Below are 22,536 nucleotides of genomic sequence, written 5' to 3'. Positions count from 1 at the left end.
AAATCGGTGCAGATTTGGATATAGCTGCCATATAGACCGATCTCTCGATTCAAAGTCTTGGCCCCATAAAAGAGGCATTTATAATCCGATTTCACTGAAATTTGACACAGTGACTTATGTTAGGCTTTTCGACATCTGTGTCGTATATGGTTCAGATCGGTTTATTTTTAGATATAGCTACTAAAAGTACCAATATTTTGTTATACACAATTGAACAATGACTTCTACTTTTTACTATTTTGTCCAAACAGCAACATATTTCTATATAACTGCTATGGGACATAAGGTATGCAATCTTCACCGGATTTTAATGGAAGGTGGTTTACATATATACGCGAGGTGGTGGGTATCCAAAGTTCGGCCCGGCCGAACTTAACGCCTTTTTACTTGTTTAATATAAAACAAGTAAAGACGGGCTAAAGGCGGGCGAAGCCGACCTTTTGATACCCTTTACCACCTTGGGTATGCAGGCTTAGACCACAAAACTAAAAATTGGTTAAATTTGTTATCTAGAATTTCGACCAAACTCCATACATATTGTAGAAGCCATAAAGTAATTCATTGTGCAAATTTTTAAGAAGATCGATAGCAAAGGCCTTTAGAATGGAAATCGGGAGATGCATATATATTGAAGTCATCGCAAAATCTGAACAGATTTCTATGAAATTCATCAGTCAACCGAAGAGTTATAAGAGAAACCGTGAGCCAAGTTTTGTGAGAATTGGTTAATAAATTACTAAGTTATTGAATATTAGTCAAAATCGTACACATATATATTGGGTTTTAATATGGGTACCACATGTATTGAAAGAAATTCATTTAACAAACCGAATCAACGCTTGTGATGTGCACCTTAAACGCAATGAATTCGATCCGTTTTTAAAACGAATCATAACTGGAGATGAAAAATGGATTGTTTACAACAACGTTAGTCGAAAACGATCATGGTCCAAACATGGTGAACCAGCTCAAACCACTTCAAAGGCTGATATCCACCAAAAGAAGGCTATGCTGTCTGTTTGGTGGGATTGGAAGGGTGTGGCATATTTTGAGCTGCTTCCAAGGAACAAATTGAATACAGCCATCTAGGAGAAGCGACCAGAATTGGTCAATCGTAAAGGTGTCATATTCCACCAGGACAACGCTAGACCGCACACATCTTTGGTCACTCGCCAAAAACTGAGTGAGCTTGGCTGGGAACTTTTGATGCATCCACCATTAGCCCTGACCTTGCACCAGACCTCAGACTACCATTTATTTCGATCTTTGCAGAACTCCTTAAATGGTAAAACTTTCGGCAATGATGAGGCTATAAAATCGCACGTGGTTCAGTTTTTTGCAGATAAAGGCCAGAAGTTCTATGAGCGTGGAATACTAAATTTGCCAGGAAGATGACAAAAGGTTATCGAACAAAATAGCAATTATATATTTGATTAAAGTTCATTCTAAGTTTTATTAAAAATGCATTTACTTTCTTTTGAAAAATCCGCAATTACTTTTTAGGCAACCCAATATATGGGAGCTTTATTTAAATCTGAAACGATTTCAACCGAAATATGCACACATAGCAAAAGTCATAAAAAAGGCATTGTGAAAAGTTAGACAAAATCTGCTAAGAAATTCGCCGATCTAATGGATCCAAAAGTGAAAATTGGATGATAAATATATGTGGGGGCTATATCTTAATCTGAACCATTTTCTATGAAATTCAACAGCAATGCCGGGAGTCATAAGGGAATTCTTTGTGCCAATATGAGTGTGAATCGGTTAACAAATGACCAAATTATATCAATGCTATTCCAAATCGGACGAATATATATATGGGAGCTATAGCCAAATCTGAACCGATTTCGACCAAAATCAGAACGTTTTATGGAAGTCGCAGAAGAAACTATAGTGCAAAGTTGTGAGAAGTTCGGGTAATAATTGCGCTTGCAAACGCTCTAGAAGTAAAAATCGGGCAATACATATATATGGAAGCTATAACTAAAACTTAACCGATTTCTATTAAGTTCACTAGCGTCGAGACTCATAAGAGAATCCCTCTCACAAAATCTTGTGAGAATTGGTTTATAAATGACAAAACGCTAATCACGACTTACGAGAAAATGAGGAACCACGTGATATCACAACTCATAAAAAAAAACACGACCTAGGGTTGGTATTCTAATCTGCTTTCGGAAAAGTCGCTAAAATTTTTAATTGATTCGCGAGCGCAATTTAACAGCAATCAAATGTTTCTGTTTCCATTTCAAAACACGGGCTTTTATCTCTACTTATTGTTTCCTATAATTAATTTATTTTTTCGAAAAAAAAAAAATAAAAAAAAACAAGTAGAAGCGTGCTAAGTTCGGCCGGGCCGAATCTTATATACCCTCCATCATGGATCGCATTTGTCGAGTTCATTTCCCGGCATCTCTTCTTAGGTAAAAAAGGATATAAGAAAATCAAGATATCAAGATATGGTCCGGTTTGGACCACAATTAAATTATATGTTGGAGACGGACGGACATGGCTAGATCGACATAAAATGTCGCGACGATCAAGAAAAGTTACAAACAGAATGACGAAATTAGTATACCCCCCATCCTATGGTGGAGGGTATAAAAACTTACCATTTAAACCAATAAACAAAAAAATTGTACTGGCATTGGTCAAGGGTTCAAGGGATGCTAATATAATGTTTTATGCCATTTTCCTTACTAAAAGATGTATACTACTTTTTCGACTATTATCTTTTACTTTTCGCCGACTTTTGCAAAAAAAAAAAATATTATTAAATTCATGGAAAAATATTTTTCTGTCGTGATTCGCAATTTTTTCTTGAGTCGCGAGCGTGAATGCACGTGTGTTGACATAAAAAAGTCCTGCATGAGCGTACGTGAATTTTTTTTTTGTCTCGGGTGGCTCCAAAGCGGCTTCTAAATTTTTGTCGATAATAAGTCGAATTTAGTTTAAGGCCACGCTCTATAAAAACGATTGGAGAACGGTCATAGGGCGCTAAATAAATAACATAAATTCAAAAGTAAATGCTATTGGTGACTTGCTAATATAGTTCACTGTCAGATAAAAACAAGTGTCGTGGAGCTGTCATTTCTAGTTTGACATTTATACTACAATAGCATGAACTTGGTAACAATTTGTGTCAGTTATTCTTTAACATGAAAGGATGGTTAGAAAAGGATAGAGTGGCACTATATTAAACAAACTTGCATAAGGGGCATGTTTTATATGAATTAAATGAAAAACTGCATTACTGGATTATATGCGTTCCTATTTTAAATACTGAATTGCTCTGTGTATAAACTCCCAATAAATATGTAACCCAAAGTCTTCATTCTTTTATAAAATGTTTTTTTTTCCTCGTTCGTTCGTTCCCATCCGCCTTTCCACGCCGCTGCCGACCGAGAGGCGCCTTTTTTACGATCAAAAATATTTATTTCCATAAATTCAATAGAATCTAATTATTACACTAAAGTTTATTTTAGGATTAACCGTAATTTTATTAATTGTGTGTTTTAATTTTTCCCTTTTCAGGTAAAGAAGTCGCAAAGTTTGTACAGTCGTGAGTACCGAAATAAGTTTTAGAAAAATCCAATAAACATTAAATCGTTTGAAAATCTATTGAAAACACAGGAGACTTACATAATGTGTTTGCAAAATTTGCACAAATTATTCCTTTATTTGCCAGTAGAAAATAACGGGAGAGTACATGAGAGCAAGAAAAAGTTGGTTAGCGTTGTAATTAAGAGCTTGCAAATTTTCCATTGGATTTTTTGCCCAGCAGAACTATGCAAAATGGAACAGCTGTTTTATGAAAACTAGCTGTTTGATTTAAATAAATAGCAAAAGAGAGTAAAAACTGTTCTTATTCTCCTTCAAATTTGTACATGCACATTTTTACTGGAAAAGTCTAAAATGTTTTAGAGTAGGAGATTGATCTATTCCACTTTTCTAAGGGATTTAACATAATGACATCGAGGCTTTCTAAGAAATTATTAATGCCTATCTTTGTTAAGACATAATATTTGCTTGAGCTGCTGGATGACAACATTACATTAGACCCACACATTCTCTCATTGTGTAATATGTCTATTATGAGTAGTCTAGTTAAAAGTTATGATAAACTTACGACCATATGACTTTTTACACCCACCACCACAGGATGGGGGTATACTAATCTAGTCATTCCGTTTGTAACACCTCGATATATTAATATAGGACCCCATAAAGTATATATACTACTGATCGTCTCGTAATTCTGATTCGAACTAGCCATATCCGTCCGTCTGTCGAAAACCGCTTGAAATTTTGCACAGATACTTTATATTGATGTCGGTCGTTGGGAATTGCAATTGGGCTATAACGGCTCAGATATATACCGTTCTGTTAGAACATCCAACAACTGTGCTAAGTACAGTCCAATTCGGTCGAGAACCTGATATAGCTCCCATATAAATCGATCTCCCGATTTGACTTCTTGAGCCCATGGAACCCCAAACTTTCGTCCTATTTGGCTGAAAATTTGGACATAGTGTTCTGTTAGAACTTCCAACAACTGTCCAATTGAGAACTTTGCCCCTGTTTCTCAGTGGAATGTTCATGACCAAAATTTGCTTTTGCAATTTGCATATTCTCTTATGACTTCCAACAACTGAGCAAAGTACGGTTCAAATCGATCAAAAACATGATGTAGCTCTCATGCAAACCGAACTTTCTATTTGACTTCTTGATCACTTACAAGCTGCAAGGTTTATCCGATTTGGCTGAGATGTTCCATATAGTGTCCTGTTATGACTCTCAATAACTGCTCCAAGTACGATCCGATTCGGTCTATAACTAGATATAGCTCTCATATTTTAGCAGAATCCTTGGTGGTGGGTTCCCAGGATTCGGCCCGGCCGAACCTAGTACGCTTATAATTGTTTCAATTTAAATATCCTGAGTCAAAGTTTACAGCACACAGTCTACAAAACATATTCCTATTTCTAGTATTGGCTTTTTCCCTCTATTACATATCATTCAAGTAACATCTATAATGTTTTCAATAAAATTAACAGGTATTTTCAAAATTATTTTCCATATGCTGAATTTGTCAGGCTGTCACCATACAGACAAGTCTTGAAGAAATATTAAGTTCCAATCAAGCGCACTATTATGGGCTTCACCTAGAAGCGTGTATCGATGTTGGTTTGAAAAAATATCATCTTCACTTCAACATCACTGCTTTTGATCTTCATTATAAATCATTAAAGAAGTTGATTCTCCCGCGCCACACTTTTTTTAATTGCTTATTATGCTGTTTTTTCCATCACACTTATTTGCTGACCTCTCAAGAATACTTTTCTTTCATTTCCATTACTCTTGCTTGCCTTGACTGTGTCAATTCCAATGGTGACATTTTAAATCAATCATTGTCAGCACCAAGATGCGCTCCAGTGGCGAAAATTGAGCCAACCAACCTCGTTTGCTGTAGTTAATGTTGGCTTCTTTGCTGCTGAGCTGAGGATGGACACCACTTGGCCACACACCCTTTCACACATTTCACGTGCATCTTCATTTAGCCACATACATACGAATGCATTTATAATAATGTCCTTACCGCCTTTGCTTGCGAATGGCCAAGTGTGCGTGCGTGTTTGTGTATGTGGTAAGGAAACTGTTTGGTCAGTGAAAAGTTTAATTTCTTTTGTTCGCCACTTCAGTTTAACAGCATTGCTTGCAACTTATGACGTCACAAAGTTCTGTGGAAGTGCAAAGCAAGGACTGCATATGACGGCACGCCCTTTTTTGGTCACACAAAACTTGCACTTTCCGCTGTAGTTTTTTGGCTTTCCGTATTGTTGGAACATTTTGTTTGCTCTAATAGCTTTAGCATGAAAAGAGCCTTTGCCACTGCTGTTACGATAAGTTGGCTAAAGCACAAACACACCTTCTCACGCACACACACTTACATGCATTAACCGTATGTATGTATGTATTAAATTAAAGCTGCTTTGTACAGTTGACCTAGTTGTTTTGCCGTGGAACAAATACTTTATTATATTGGTGAAATGCAGAAAATTTAATCGTATCCTTCTTGACGCTAACATCAACATAAGCAATGCCATTGCTCACTTTAACCCACAACATGGGCCCACATGCTCTCAAAGATTAATAACAATGTGCCACACATATTTAGCTATTAATATGTTTGTATACTTGAACACATGCTTCTGCTATATGGGCCACATATATTGTGAACATTAAAGATTTTCCCTTTTTAATCCTCGGTACAAACGAATAAAATAAGAACTGATAACATAGGAAAACGAATATCAAAGAAATCCGCAACCTAAAAATCAATTTTAATTTTTATAATCAAAAGGACGAAAAAGATTAAGTCGTACCGGAAAAGATTAAGTCGTAGGCAAATTGTTAGTTATTGTTACCAACACTCCATGTACAAATATATAGTTTTTTAACAAAATTTCATTTACTTCTTTGATGTGGATTGTTGGAGATTGGAAATGGGTCTAAAACCTTAAATCTGAAAATGGGTATGTATGGCAGCTACATCTAAAACTGAACCTATCTGGGCCGTATTTAACAGAGATGCCAAGGAGTCCAATACAACTCACTATACCTAGTTTAAGCGAAATCGTACTCTTCTTATAGTAAGAAGAGTACTTCTTTTTCGCTTACTTTTTTAAAACGGAATTTGACAGTATTCCATGCGAAAACTGATGAGACAACCCTGCTTTAGAGATCAACTCTATTAAACTGATGACTAGCGGTCGCCAAGCTAACAAACGTCTTACCTGTGATCAAGTCTGTTGTCTGGCTATCCTTCATTTCTTATGATGTTTATTCCCTTGTTGACATTAGCTCGACTCTCTCCCCACTTTGGCATAAATAATAAAGTAACGTCAGCCAAACAACAAAAACAAGTAAAAGCGTGCTAAGTTCGGCCGGGCCGAATCTTACCACCATGGATCGCATTTGTCGAGTTCTTTTCCCGGCATCTCTTCTTAGGCAAAAAAGGATATAAGAAAAGATATGGTCCGGTTTGGAATACAATTAAATTATATGTTGGAGACCTGTGTAAAATGTCAGCCAATTCGAATAAGAATTGCGCTCAAAACAAGCTCGAGAAGTAAAATAGAGACATCGATTTATATGGGAGCTGTATCGGGCTATAGATCGATTCGGACCATAATAAACACGTATGTTGATGGTCATGAGAGAATCCGTCGTACACAATTTCAGGCAAATCGGATAATAATTGCGACCTCTCTGCGTCAAGATCCCAGATAGGCAGCTATATCAGATTATGAACCGATTTGAACCATACTTGTCACAGTTGTTGGATATCATAACAAAATACTACGTGCAAAATTTCATTGAATCGGATAAGAATTGCGCACTCTAGAGGCTCAAGAAGTCAAGTCCCAAGATCGGTTTATATGGCAGCCATATCAGGTTATGGACCGATTTTAACCATACTTGACACAGTTGTTGGATATAATAACGAAACACATCGTGCAAAATATCAATCCAATCGGATAAGAATTGCGCACTCTAGAGGCTCAAGAAGTCAACACCCAAGATCGGTTTATATGGCAGCTACATCAGGTAATGAACCGATTCGAACCATACTTGGCACAGTTGTTGGACATCATAACAAAACACGTCGTGCAAAATTTCATTCAAATTGCGCACTCTAGAGGCTCAAGAAGTCAAGACCCAAGATCGGTTTATATGGCAGCTATATCAGGTTATTGACCGATTTCAACCACACTTGGCACAACTATTGGATATCATAGTAAAACATGTCGTGCAAAATTTCATTCCAATCGGATAAGAATTGCGCACTCTAGAGGCTCAAGAAGTCAACACCCAAGATCGGTTTATATGGCAGCTACATCAGGTAATGGACCGATTCGAACCATACTTGGCACAGTTGTTGGACATCATAACAAAACACGTCGTGCAAAATTTCATTCAAATCGGATAAGAATTGCGCACTCTTCAGGCTCAAGAAGTCAAGACCCAAGATCGGTTTATATGGCAGCTATATTAAAACATGGACCGATATGGCCCATTTACAATACCAATCGACCTACACTAATAAGAAGTATTTGTGCAAAATTTCAAGCGGCTAGCTCTACTCCTTCGGAAGTTAGCGTGCTTTCGACAGACAGACGGACGGATGGACGGACGGACAGACGGACGGACATGGCTAGATCGACATAAAATTTCGCGACGATCAAGAATATATACACTTTATGGGGTTTCAGACGAATATTTCGAGTAGTTACAAACAGAATGACGAAATTAGTATACCCCCCATCCTATGGTGGAGGGTATAAAAACAAGTAAAAGCGTGCTAAGTTGGGCCGGGCCGATTCCTATATACCCTCCACCATGGATTGCATTTGTCGAGTTCTTTTCCCGGCATCTTTTCTTAGGCAAAAAAGGATATAAGAAAAGATTTGCTCTGCTATTAGATATCATAACAAAACACGTCGTGCAAAATTTCATTCCAATCGGATAAGAATTGCTCACACTAGAGGCTCAAGAAGTCAAGACCCAAGATCGGTTTATATAGCAGCTATATCAAAACATGGACTGATATGGCCCATTTACAATACCAACCGACCTACACTAATAAGAAGTATTTGTGCAAAATTTCAAGCGGCTAGCTTTACTCTTTCGGAAGTTAGCGTGCTTCCGACTTGATTTGCTTGTTTTACCTATCAAATGAAAAGTAACATATTTTAAAATCTGTTGCCGTTCTCTTAACTTATATGAATGGGTCTTGGTTTTCACATTTTAATGTATTTTTTCATTACCATCTATGTCAACATAGACCGCTAAAATTTCTATCAACCTATACACCAAGTCAGGAGTCTCATTTTTCTGTCTTACAAGCCGTTAGAAAAGGCAGCCCACAAAAATTTCATCTACACATCAACGAAGAGAGCTCACATCCCAAGATAGAAAACGTTTTAGCAGATAAATTCATGAAAATAAGAAAAAAACGGGGAAATTCTAATGTAACAAATATCGTGTGTGTTGTTTCCTGCTTTTATTAAAACGGAAAAAGAGCAAAAAGAAAAAACATCATATATTTAAAAATAAAGCATTGCACAAAACATTACAGTATGACCCCAGTAAACATTTTGAGGGGCTGACTTTTGATTTCGCAACACAATTTCTCCTCACAATTTCGAGGAGCTGAGAAATCTTAAATTCGTTAGCTATGTATTTTAAGTATGCTGTATTGGGTCGTTAGAATATAAGAATATTTTGCGTCATTGTAAAAGTTGATCATGCCATTTGGCATTGAACTCTTGAATTCAAATTTCTGCGAGAATATCAGCCATGTTTATACACTTTCAATTGTGAGGTATTCAGCCGTATCTACGTAGAGGTGTCACTTACCTTCGGTATCGACGAATAGAAGGTTGCTTATTTTGAAGCTGAAGCTTTTATCAGAGTGAAGTCATTCACATGCGATAAATGATCAGACGGTTCATTAATTTAATGTTATTTAAAAAACCTGTAAAACTTGTACTTTGGGCCAAGAATTCGATTCGAAGCTTCCAACCTAGAATAATATGTACTATCAGTATCAAGGCCACACTGTATGCTGAAGGCCATAAACAGCACACCAACGACAACGAAACTCATGGGAAAGTAGACAAGCTATTAAGTGTTGTAGTGCATAAAAAGCATGGTTTTTCTCTTCACTACGTTGAAAATGCAATAGCGAACATAACAAACAGTGGTGTAAATGTGTTTGTACTCTCTCAAAACCATGTTCATTTTATCTACTAAATTAGGAGCATACTCGCACATACCGTGCAGCCCAAAGGATCTCCTCTGCTTCTGTCATGCTTATGTAACCCAAATCTAAAGTTTTAACTCCCATGCTGTGGGAACTACTTGGTTAAACAACGGTAAATGTGTGTGTTGAAATTAGAATGATATTGTTTAACGGTACATACACCCACATGCCCATATACACACACATACACAACCATATACAACATACTTTCAACTACACAGTTGCTTTTGCTAATCTGAGAACATGCTCACAGACCCACACACATGAATTGCTATACTATAACTGGAATGCCACAACGATAAGTGTGGTAAACACTGTCAATGTCAGTGCACTTAAAGTTGGTTTATATCATTTTCCTTTGATTCTCTTTTTTGGTTAATTGCTATCCCATTTTTCTTAGTTTTCTATTGCTTTTGAACTCAATTGGAGATATGAATGGTGAGATTATCAAGTTATTCTTCTATAAGAAGGCAGGGCAAGACTTAATTATGGAATCAACTCAAACATATATGTGCATCGTTTTTTAGAGTGGCAACAGTCCCGATTAAAAAAGTAAATTCGGACTAAACTAGGACCCTATGCCACAGCAAATATAAGTGTTAAGCAATATTAACGTAGCCAGTGCAAATGTCACATATAACACATACTATAATATTGTACGCATATATGTAAATAGTTGTCCTTTTTAAATGTGAACATTGTTGGACTGACTGTGCCAAATCAGCTAACCTAGGATAGCTAACCAAGCTAAGGAGTTCAAGCGTACAAGTGTGATTCCGTTATATTTGACTGGATAATCATGGACAAATTTGCCCATGAACATTCCACCAAGGAACAAGGCCACTATACTTTTCACATATCGATGACTGCTGTCCGATTCAATGATAAGGGGCCTCCTTTTTTGAGCCGAGTCCGAACGGCATACCGCAATTCGACACCTCTTTGGAGAGAAATTTTTAAATGGCATGGTACCTCACAAATATCGGCAGCATTAGGTTTGGATAACCACTGTTGAAAAATTTTTTTCTTTATGTTCTCGCCTGGGTTTGAGCCCTGGCGTTCAGGGTCATATGCTGTCATGCTAACCTCTGCGCTACGTTGGCCTCAAGCTGCGTGTTGTCGACGAAGTCAAAAACTTCAAAGTAAATAAAATGTTTATAAATGATGATTTTTTAAGAGCTATAGGAAATTTAAAAAAAAAAAGAAACAAGCAAAAGCGTGCTAAGTTTGGCCGGGCCGAATCTTATATACCCTCCAGCATTGATCGCATTTGCGAGTTCTTTCCCGGTATCTCTTTTTAGACAAACAAAGGGTAAAAGAAGAAAATTGCTATGCTGATTGAATTGAGTCTTGGAGACCACAATAGAAGTCTATGTGTAAAATTTCAGCGAAATCGAATAAGAATTGGGCCTTTTAGGGGCTCAAATAGTAAAATAGGGAGATCGGTTTATAGGGGAGCTGTATCAGGCTGAAGACCGATTCAGACCATGACATATATATTAAAAGTCATAGGAGAAGCCGTTGCACAAAATTTCAGCCAAATCGAATAATAATTACGCCCTCTAGAGGTTCAGGAAGTCAGGATCCCAGATCGGTTTATATGGCAGCTATATCAGGTTATGGACCGATATAAACCATATTTGGAACTGTTGTTAGAAGTCATAACAAAACCTCATGCAAAATTTCAGCCAAATCGGATGAGAATTGCGCGCTCTATTGGCTCAAGAATACAAGATCCAAGATCGGTTTATATGACAGCTATACCAGATTATGAACCGATTTGAATCATACTTAGAACAGTTGTTGAAAGTGATATCAAACCACTGCGTGCAAAATTTCAAAACATGGACCGATTTAAACCATACTTAGCGTAGTTGTTGGAAGTGCTACCAAAACACTACGTCCAAAATTTCAATAAAATCGGATAAGAGTTGCGCCCTCTAGAGGCTCAAGAAGTCAAGACCTAAGATCGGTTTATATGGCAGCTATATCAAAACATGGAGCGATTTGGTCCATTTACAATACCAACTGACCTACACTAATAAAAAGTATTTGTGCAAAATTTCAAGCGGCTAGCTTTACTCCTTCGGAAGTTAGCGTGCTTTCGACAGACAGACGGACGGCTTTGGCTAGATCGACTTAAAATGACATGACGATCAAGAATATGTATATGTATACTTTATGGGGCCTTAGACGCATATTTCGAGGTATTACAAACAGAATGACGAAATTGGTATACCCCCATCCTATGGTGGAGGGTACAAAAAACACAACATTCAAAAAACCGCATGAAGTCTTATGCAAAGGCTTAACGACTTTGGACTATCGAACGATCTAGGCGGCCAATTTACCGGCCCCGAATGTGAAATAAAATGTTCACCGAACTCGCCTTTCAATGAGGCTATAAGTCCATTACGCGTGCTCTGTGGTATGTAGCACTGTCTTATTGAAACCACATGTCATGTATGTAATTTTGGGGAAAAAAAAGTAACGTTACGATTCGCATCATCTTTGAAGAAGTACGGTCCAATGATGCCACCAGCCCATAAATCGCACCAAACTGTGACTTTTTCTGGATGCATTGGTAGCTCTTGCAATGCTTCCGGCCGAGCTTCGCTCCAAAATAGACAATTCTGCTTACTTACGTACCCATTGAGCCAAAAATGAGCTACGTCGCTAAATAAAAGAAGCGTGCGATGAACTTTCTTAACAGAGCACGCATTTTGATAATAAAATTCAATAATTTGCAAGCGTTGTTTGTTTGTTAAGATGTTTGACAATGAAACAAAACACGAAGCGTGCGTGAGCTGTTTAAACCAGTGTTGCCAAAAAGATATCACCTTAAAAAATCACCCTTTACATCTCACCATAAATCATTATATATATATATATATATAGGTGTTAGTGTTGCCAAACGACATGGCGGTAGTCCAAAACAAGTAAAAACATGCCGGGCCGAAACTTTAATACCCACCACCATGGATTCAGTATAAAATTGACACAGAATGAAATTGGTGAAAAGGCATTATTTTACTCTACGTCCCAAATGTCTGCCAAACTAGGCAAAAATGAAAGCTTCTAGAAACCAGACAAGGACAATCGAGAGATCGGTTTATATGGGAGCTACATTATGATAAAGACCTGTTCGAACCGCACTTAGCACAATTTTTGGAAGTATTATCGGAACACCGCCAAAATCGGACAAAAATTGTGGCTTCCAGGCGATCCTGACACATGTCCGCCTATGATGCCGATCGCATGGGGTGAAATCCCGGCGCGAACATATATCCCCTTACTAATGCTGGATATCCCCTTACTAATGCTGGCTGCATTTGTGAGGTATACTGCCATTTTTAAACTTCTCTACCATGTTGTGTCGATATGCGGGACGCCGTTCGGACTCGTCATAAAAAAGGAGGCCCCTTATCACTGAGGTTAAATATTAATCGGACTGCACCTCTAAGGGCTAAATATATCAAATCGGGAGATCGGTTTATATGGAAGCTATATCCAAATCTAAGCCGATGTAGCCCATTTGCAATCCCAAACGATCAATATTTCGATGTGTTACAAGCGGATAAGTATATCCCCATACTATGATGATGGATATAAAAATGATTCGACGAGTGATGTTTGAAATATAACAAAATTCACGCCTAAGACACTAGGGCACAGTTGTTGGAAGTCATGACAAAACACCACATGCAAAATTTCATCCAAATCGGACAAAACCTACGGCTTCCAGGGCTTCAAGGATGCAAATCGGGAGATCGGTTTACATGGGAGCTATATCTGAATCGATAGTGGTCCATTTGCAGCCCCCAACGACCTACATCAATATTAAATATCTGCGCAAAATTTCTATTTCAAGTGGCTAGCTTAACGCGTTCGACCGCTGTCGTGATTTCGGCAGACGAACGGGCATAGCTAGATCGACTCAGAACCACGAAACGAATATTTCGAGGTGTTACAAACGGAATGACAGGATTAGTATAACCCCATCCTATGGTGGTGGGTATAAAAACCGTACAAAAAAATTGCAAATGCGATTTATAGTAAAGGGTATATGGAATTCGGCCCGACCAAACTTAACGCTCGTAGACGAGAGATTCCAACTAATCTGACTATGATAATAAATATCAGCGAAGTTGATGGGTTTGATTGATTCAGTCATTTACGTTTACAGAAGAAATGTGGCATCCGACTTAACAAAGGTCATGGATGTTATTCCACAAATACTTCTTAGTGATGTTGGCCGTTTGGAATTGTAAATGGGTCAAAGCGGTAATTTTCAGTTAAAGCTCCTGTTAAAGCTCATGTTAACCGACCTGCTGATTTGTCTTTTTGAACCTATAGAGGACACAATTCTTCTTATATTTGGATGAAATTTGGCAGTCTTCTGCTGCTCCTTGCAACATCCATTTCAAGCATGCTCAATGCTCGGTGCAGAATCTGATAAAGCTCCCACATAAACCGATTAATCTCTTGAGATTCTTGGAAGCGCAATTCTTATCGGTTATGTCTGAAGTTTTTCATAATGACTTCTTGCAGGTCCTGTGCAAAGTGTCGCTCTAATCGGTCTCAGACCTGATATATGTAATTCTCATATAAACTGGTCATTCGATTTTATTTTAGCCTTCGCCCTTTAAAGGGTGCCACTCCTATTCATTCAGTTGACATCAATTATAATCACCAACATCTGTACCAAAAATGGTCCAAATCGGTTCATAACCTTATATAACTCTTTTGTATAACATTTTGTCGGTTTATCCTTTTGATTCCCTTAAGGAAAATAACCGTGCAAATGACTTGACAAATTCGATCTATAGTATAGTGCTCATTTGTTTTTCTAAATCTATGTTCTGTTGTCACTTTAATATTGATTGTGCGGTACAAAAATGTTTAGACAAACATTTAAAATTTCTGTTGTGTGTTTATGTGTACCATAGATAAAAAAGTATAACTAATTAATTTCAGTTATTTTCATTGTTATTTTAGATGTTCATACAAGGCAGACAGCAACATCTCATCTTATATTCAGAAAGGGACATTGACGTTTGTAATAATTTGACAATTTAACATACGTATAATTAAAAAAGTTTTATTTTAATTTGCACTCAAATTTATTTTTAGTAACGACATTTTGTCAAGTTTTGATTGAATTTCTTTAAATGTTTGTCATTACAAATTCTGGCAAATCAACCCTGACTTTTTGCAAGAGAACAAATGAAGATATATTATTTGTATCCATTGTTGCAGAATTGCCACATCCTTCCTCTTTTAGTTATTGCGCATGTAACGCATTCATGTAAAAATTTATACGAATATTTTCGAGACTTTCAATTCTGAGTATTAAGGCAAAAACCTGGATCTAAGTAAAAAATTACATTTAAAAGTGAATATCAACTTCAAATGCCAAGCGGAATTATTAATCATCGGAAAGAAAATCTACAATTTTAATGTCCTAAGAAAGGAAGTACAAACTTCGAATACCTCTACCAACAAAATCAGTGGAGAATTGCGAATCGTTTCTGCGAAATGTCCGTTGTTATCGTGCGTCTTTAAACACTGAGCGAAGATATTGGTATTTATCAGTGGTAGGTTAAGTTCAAATATGGGCTCTTGGACAATGGATATTCACGTTAGGGTGAGTTTTTATGTCCTGTTTTTCTGCATGATAGCACTGGTTGACAATTGTGCTCTGTAAACTTTCCATTTCATCATGGAGAAACTCACAAACGAGCGACAACGGCAAGTCTTTGAAATTTTTTGTCAAAAAGCACGAATTTTGTTCCATAAATAACCACTATTTAATAGAAAAATTTACTTCTTTCTTAGTCTATGAACACATTTCTTTCGCTCATATTTGTTACTGTTCAGAATCTCCTAGAAATCTAATTAATGAAACGATGAACATGAACATAACTAAATATACTAAATAAAAAGCATACAAATAAAGATCTTTCAGGAATTTAGCTTTTATATTTTCCTCAATATTATTTTTTTTTAGCTGTAGTCTATTATATATTGTATTTCCACAAAATCCTTAAGGAATTCTTAGCGAACAAAATCTTTAATATTGGAAATAAGTTTTGCTATTGTAATACTTCGTGCAGAAACTTCCCACTATGCAAGCTGCTTGTGATATCTTACCTTTAACACGACTCAAGTTACATGAGCAAAAATTCGAAGAAATGAAAAGAGAAGTTCTTAATCAGAATCAAATCGACAAAGTTTTAATCATACTCAAGGATACATGTATCATAATCGATGGTAATGAAGCCATTTCCAATAGCATTGGCATATAAACACAAATGTACAAAGTTTAAACTATTGCTATACACAGAAAAAATTATATTATTAAATATACTGTAGTCCATCCGAAATTTTGTATACCGCGTAACAGATCTTTTGCGAATCCCATCAAAGTCAAGGGGTTGGGTTTAATGTTCGTTATATGCCTATATTATACACAAGACTGTTTTTAAACAACCGTTTGGTTCTGATATGGTAACTAACAAATTTGTTTACCCACGACCCTAAAATGAGGGTATACTAATCAAGTTATTCCGTTTGTAACACCTCGAAATATTCGTCTAAGACCACATAAAGTATATATATTGACTTCCAACAACTGTGCCAAGTACTGTCCAAAATCGGTCTTTAACTCGATATAGCTCCCATATTTTAGCAGAATCCATGGTTCCCAAGATTCGGCCCGGCCGAACTTAGTGCGCTTTTACTTGTTTTAGTACATTTGCTGTGGAGGCTACAAATAATGTTTGGTACAAAAATGTATTTAGGGGACATACGAAGTAAAAAAACTGATTAGCTCGAATGAGGGATCTGGGCTTTGCATTTTTAAAAGCTCAAGGGATTTTTCCAATTTCTTAATAAAAAATTTCCTATTTGAAAGTGCGTATTGCACCCATTTAGTTTGACATATCTTGTTCAAACTTCACTTCACAAACGCGTCTACAACGTATCTTTTTTACAGAAGAAGAAAAAAGTTAAGGTATTTTACCAACTTTTTTCAAAAAAAAACTACTCAATGAAAATACTTTTTCTTAACAAAAAATTCACTTTTCTCTTTTTTTTTTTTTATTTCGAAACTTTATAACTTTTAAGTGAAATACCGGATGTTGAATCATACTACAGCAAAGTCAAGGGTGCAAATGAAAATCGAACCCAAGTGCCTTCGTAAATTGCAAAATACTAAGCCAATCTCGTCCACGATTTAAAAAATGTAAAAATTAAAACCAGTGGAGGTATTGTCTACCTCATGCAGACTATTCTCCAAAACAAAAAGTTTTAAATCAGAATCTTCATGAAGATTTGGAAGCCAGAACAATTTTTCTGGGTGACCAACTTTAGGGGCCTGCCAAGAGGCGCCCGGACCAGCTAGGGCCTTTCAAATTTCAAAGACTTATCTCTATCCATTCTCAAATTTTTTACTGTTCTTTTCGTCTCTATCCCACAGTGGTACGGTCCGGCCGTACTTGTTTATTTGAATTTAAAAAATATTTTTTTCTGTGTATATAACAATTCATGTGCTTTCAGGTGCTAAGAACATTGTGGTTAAGATCCGATTAAAGCCTCTACATATGTGCTAACCGTGTAATAACTGTGAAAATCGGATTCTCACATTTTAATGGTGTCATATATGGCTTAAAATTTGCCACATAAAGTGAGTTGTCATTATTAACTCAAATTTCTCCAGGTACACCTACCTTCATAGGGATAACTGCTAATGAAATTTAATTATAAATACTGTAATTAATGTTGATGCTTCAAGGAATTTAATTTTAAATTAAAAAAAAATTAATTTAAATTTAATTCCTAAGAATTAATTGTTATTAAAACAAAATTTTTTGGTTTTGTTGGTTTACTATTTACAAGGTAACTGCTATACAGTCGAATATAGTCTTCTTGCAGAACTTTATAAAACGATCGGACTCTTTCTTTAATGCCATTCTGTGTCTGTCCAACAGTTGGTGATTTTTTCTGAAAATTTAAAAAGCAACTAATTTGAAATGTCGTATCATATACATAGAGCTCTTAGAGCTAATATACTTGTGTTCAGTGCCAATAATCAAACAATACATTTGTAGTAGAGCCTAACGTTCAAATGATTTTCCATAATTCTTTGCGGCTTTGATTTCCCCCAGTCTTCTTAATCATATTTCTGAAACTTTGCTTTTTGTTTACACTTTGTTTTGTTGTTCTGCCATAGGATCCATGTCCTCACTTCCTTGAAGGTTTGAAAATGTCATGTGTAGGATGTATGTGCGGGTACATACGTACATAAACATATGCCAATATTTGCTCATACACATGTACTTGTGTACACCCATGCATATTTTCCACTTAACTTCCATGGTTCGTTGGCAACATAATATTACCTTCATTGCTGCTGCTCTCATGGTTTGAGAAAATATTTTTTTTTTTTTTGGTGGATGGGATGAGTACAATTGCAAAAACTATGTGACAATTTCTTATAACCCAACAAAAAATTTTGAACTACCTAAATTTCTCATGAACATTCCATTAAAGAACAGGGGATACTTCTCCCATATAAATGAGTGCAATACGATTAAAGTTAAAGCTCGATGATAAGGGGCCTTTTATTTTATGTCGAGTCTGAACGGCGTGCCGTATAGTCCCACCACTTGCTAGGGAAGTCTTAAAATAGCAGTATATCTCACTAATATATCCAGCCAGTAAAGGGATAAATACTGCTCAAAATTTTTCTGAGTTTACGCCGGTATTGGAACCCAGGCGTTCGGCAAAAAAAAGTGTATACGGATTCTAATATTGAGTGATTTCGTGACAGAAGGACGGACGCTAAATCAATGTCAAAACGGTTAAGAACATGCATATATACATACAGTAGAAGAAAACATCTACGTATGATCTTAAATTTTGGTAAATATCTACTTTTATATCATTATAAGAAAAATTATAGATATGCATTATTTTATAACCTATTTTTATACTGTACAGTTAAAAGATTTAGAGAAAACTATTTCGTTCGCCAAATGGCTTAATTTGGGTGGTACGTAGAACTTTGTCGCCCACTGTATATTATCAGCCACCCAATGATGGTTATTTTGAGGTATAACACTCGATTAAAAGTTTGTGGAATTTGTTGTTTGGGGAAATGGCTTCAGTCATGTTAATATTGATTTTCCAAAATGTGAAAGACGGTCAGTATGAAGTAATAGGTTATAAAATTTAGGGATAAATTTCGGTAGGAAAAGGATGGACTCTTTCCCTTCGCAAAATATTGGGAAAAACCGTGGTTCAACGGATCTACAGTAAATTGTTTCATACGGCCCACAGTGTTGGTCTTAGTGTATTCGCTGGACAAAATAGTAAGAGCTAACATACATTTGTACAGAGGTGTATTTGAGTATAATATAGAAAAAATGTGGAGTATGTTCCAAATCGGTCTACTACATGATATAGCTCCCATATAAACAGATCTCCCGATTAAATTTTTGGAGCCTCCAGACGTTGCAATTTTAACCCAATTTGTCTGAAATTTTGTACAATGATATATTTTAAGAGTCTCAACAACTACCACAAGCATGGTCCATATCGGTCTATATGCTGATCTCCCGATTTAACATCTTGAAGGGTTCAGAGGGTTAATTTATTATCCGATTTGGCTGAAATTTTGCACAATGACTTCTGCTATGACTCCCACAAACTCTGCCAAGTATGGTCCAAATAAGTATATAACCTGATATAGCTCCCATATAAACCAATCTCTCGATTCGAGTTTTCTGAAGCTTATAGAAGGCGTTTACTTTATCTTACGACTTTATCCCTGGATTGTGTTTTCCGTTTTACTGATTTCCGGTGTTTATGTTAAGTTTTGGGTTCGGGAAATTTAAGTGAGTATAGTAGAATTTTCTGGCGAACATTTTTATAAAATATTTTGAAATTATAAAATATTTTGTGGAGCTGAAATTTAGCTTTTGTGATTTAGGAGACTTCCCTGAAGAACACTGAAAAAGAATAAGGGCGGCTCAAATCGGCCGTTTTAGATTCACTCTGCTGAAAATTTTAACGTTGATAGTTATTGCCTTGTTTTTGCCTCTTATTTAAAAATAGCGGTACTAACCATATGTTCATAACACCTGTCGTTGATAAATGAGCTTTCAGTTATGTCCTCTTTAGGATCTTGTTCTATTTTGGTACCCGAACTAAAAAATCAAATCAATTTTGTAATAAACAAAAATTTTAATTTTCGGGAAAAATATGTAGCATTCGTTTCTTAACATTCGCACCAAGACATCGATTAGTTGAAGGGTTGCCTCAAATATAAATATCTTTTTTTATCTTCTTATTTGAAGAAACCCTTTAAATGATTAATACAAAATTTTCATTTTTGTCCCACGGGGCAATACTGTGCGGCGTTGCTCGATTGAAAGTTTCTCCAGGTTGAAGTGGCAGCGTATACTGAACACTTTTCACTCTCACAGAAGACGTTTGGATACAATTATCAATCAGCACTGCCACCCCGATAAACTTAATTCAAAAAAATCACCCCACAGATGCTTAGCCTACCAATTGCCGTAGATAAGAAACCAATCGCTAAATGCGGCGCCCCATATTTGTTTATACCTTCATTTTGTATTATATAGTGTCAGTTTAACAGGTCATCTTATTAAGTTATTCAATTAAGTCAGTTGCATTAGGTGCTTAACTCTTTTCGAATGTTGACGTCAATTGGCGTTTAAGAATCACTTCACTGGGAAGCCACTCCCCTGCTGTGATAGCAACAAACCTTGTTACCTGACACTATACCTCTATTGCTCACACACGCACAAATGCAAGATGTAGTATAAAGGATTTGCAAATACAGAGTTAGTTAGTTGGTTGGTTGGTACTTGGAATTATAAGACTTGTACACAAAGTTGCAGCTGCGACTTTTCAGTTGAGGGAATTATTGATTGGAACTTTTTTGTTGTGAATCTTCCCCACAGCCTGCATGAGCTTGGGATGTGCTCGAAGGTCTAACATTTCCAACATCTGTGTTGTAAGACTTTAGCGAATACCTGATGCCTATGATTGTATTGGTAGTGACACTTTCCTACTTACATGGCCTGTCCAAGGACCACATTTAAGAAGGTTTCTGGGCGAATTTTTCTTTGAAGTTTTCATAATAGGGTTAGAGTGGTTTTCTATTTTTTAAACAGAGTCACTTAGACTAATTAAGTCCATAGTGATACCACAGTAGCGAACGACCTGATCTCTGGTGGAAATCAAACCCACGACCTTCGCACTGGTAATCCTAGGTGACCATGTTTTATGGTTACTAATTACAGAAAATATATTCATCACATTCAGTGAAATTTTCAACAAAGTGGTATTTTTCCTCCTGGACGGTCTCTAAGAGGATAGAATAGACAACAACTGACATTGTGAGAGTAGAGTAGAATTCCATTTAAGAGTTTTAATGAAAAACTTTTTTGTTGTATAAAAGATAAAACACTAAAGGTAACAACAACAATAAGCATTCAACCAGCAGAAAACCCCGGGCTCATGGTAATTTCATGTGAGCTGACTAATTGCATCTTTAAAGTAATTACATTAATTGTGATACACAGTCAGAGCGCGGTTACTGCATGCACACAGACATGCGGAAGAATGAGTTCATCTACAGGGTGGCTGATGAAAGCCGCTACCAAAAAAAAATGTAATAACTTTTTTTCTATTTAATAATAATAATTTAATAATTAATTTAATTAATTAATTAATTAATTTAATTAATAATAATTTAATAATTAATTTAATAATTTAATTTAACATGAATAAAAGAAAAATGTATTCCATACACCGAAAAAAAAATGTAGCAATATTCATCATTGTAGCAACATTCATCAGCCACCCTGTATGACTGGTTACTAGGTCATGTCGGGATTCCTTTGCTGCTGGTTATCAGGTTGACATGATGGCCAATATCACCCAAATAGCTTCAACGGCAGGTTGTCATTTCCTTTTCAGAAATTCAAGTTTAGCACTTAACATACACTGTTTTGGTATGGCATCAGAGGGGATTATAGAGTGAATATCGCTTTAAGATGCATACTATCTTCAATGCGTTAGCATGCTTTCATGGCCCCCCTCAGCCAGCCACATACTCGCATACTTGGACTTATTTAATTTGTGTACAAAAGTGTGTAATCACTTATAAGCAACCGCTTTCACTCTTGGCCCGTTCGCAAAATCAGTGCCAGCCAAAAGACGCATTCACCGTTTTAAGCACTTAGCGAGTCGTTGTTGTCGTCGGTCTTGTTTGGCCGGCAGACTGACAAGTTTTGTGGCCATGTAAAGTCGTTGCTGAAGATTGCAATTACGCACACACCCAAACTCAACTACGTTAGCATATAAATACATACATAGAGACAATATTCATCCACGTACGTTTGTCAACAAGAAGTACAAATGTGGCCATGTGTGTTTGGTCTACATGGTGTGTAGTAAACCGCCGCGTTTGTTTATCAACCACTAATCAAGAACATAGGAGATAGGTTGTCATGAGGTTTCACTATCCTAAATGACTTGAATATTCCCGTGTATAACAATGGGTGCCTTTCACCTCGATATATTGGTCTAAGGCACAATAAAGAATATATTAATTTAATCGTCATTATATTCTGAATTGAACGCGTAAAATTGTTAATGTATGCAGG

General features: G+C 36.4%; 1 protein-coding gene across 8 annotated transcripts in view; it reads left to right on the top strand.

The window, feature by feature from the left end:
• The window catches only part of LOC106093770 (nucleolin), a 330,417-nt gene that overhangs the window by 205,963 nt on the left and 101,918 nt on the right, over positions 1–22,536 (top strand). For 4 of the 8 annotated variants that reach the window (XM_059361444.1, XM_059361440.1, XM_059361458.1 and 1 more), the window contains one exon: positions 3,538–3,565. The exons of 3 other annotated variants lie outside the window; for them this stretch is intronic. The gene's annotated coding sequence lies outside the window, so the exon portion shown is untranslated. Of the gene's footprint in view, positions 1–3,537; positions 3,566–15,389; positions 15,480–22,536 lie in introns of those variants that run through there. One more of the 8 variants, XM_059361461.1, reaches the window with a different exon arrangement.

This window comes from Stomoxys calcitrans, chromosome 1 (assembly GCF_963082655.1).
Source record: "Stomoxys calcitrans chromosome 1, idStoCalc2.1, whole genome shotgun sequence".
Classification (NCBI taxonomy): domain Eukaryota; kingdom Metazoa; phylum Arthropoda; class Insecta; order Diptera; family Muscidae; genus Stomoxys; species Stomoxys calcitrans.
This window is presented reverse-complemented; position numbering and strand designations above follow the sequence as displayed.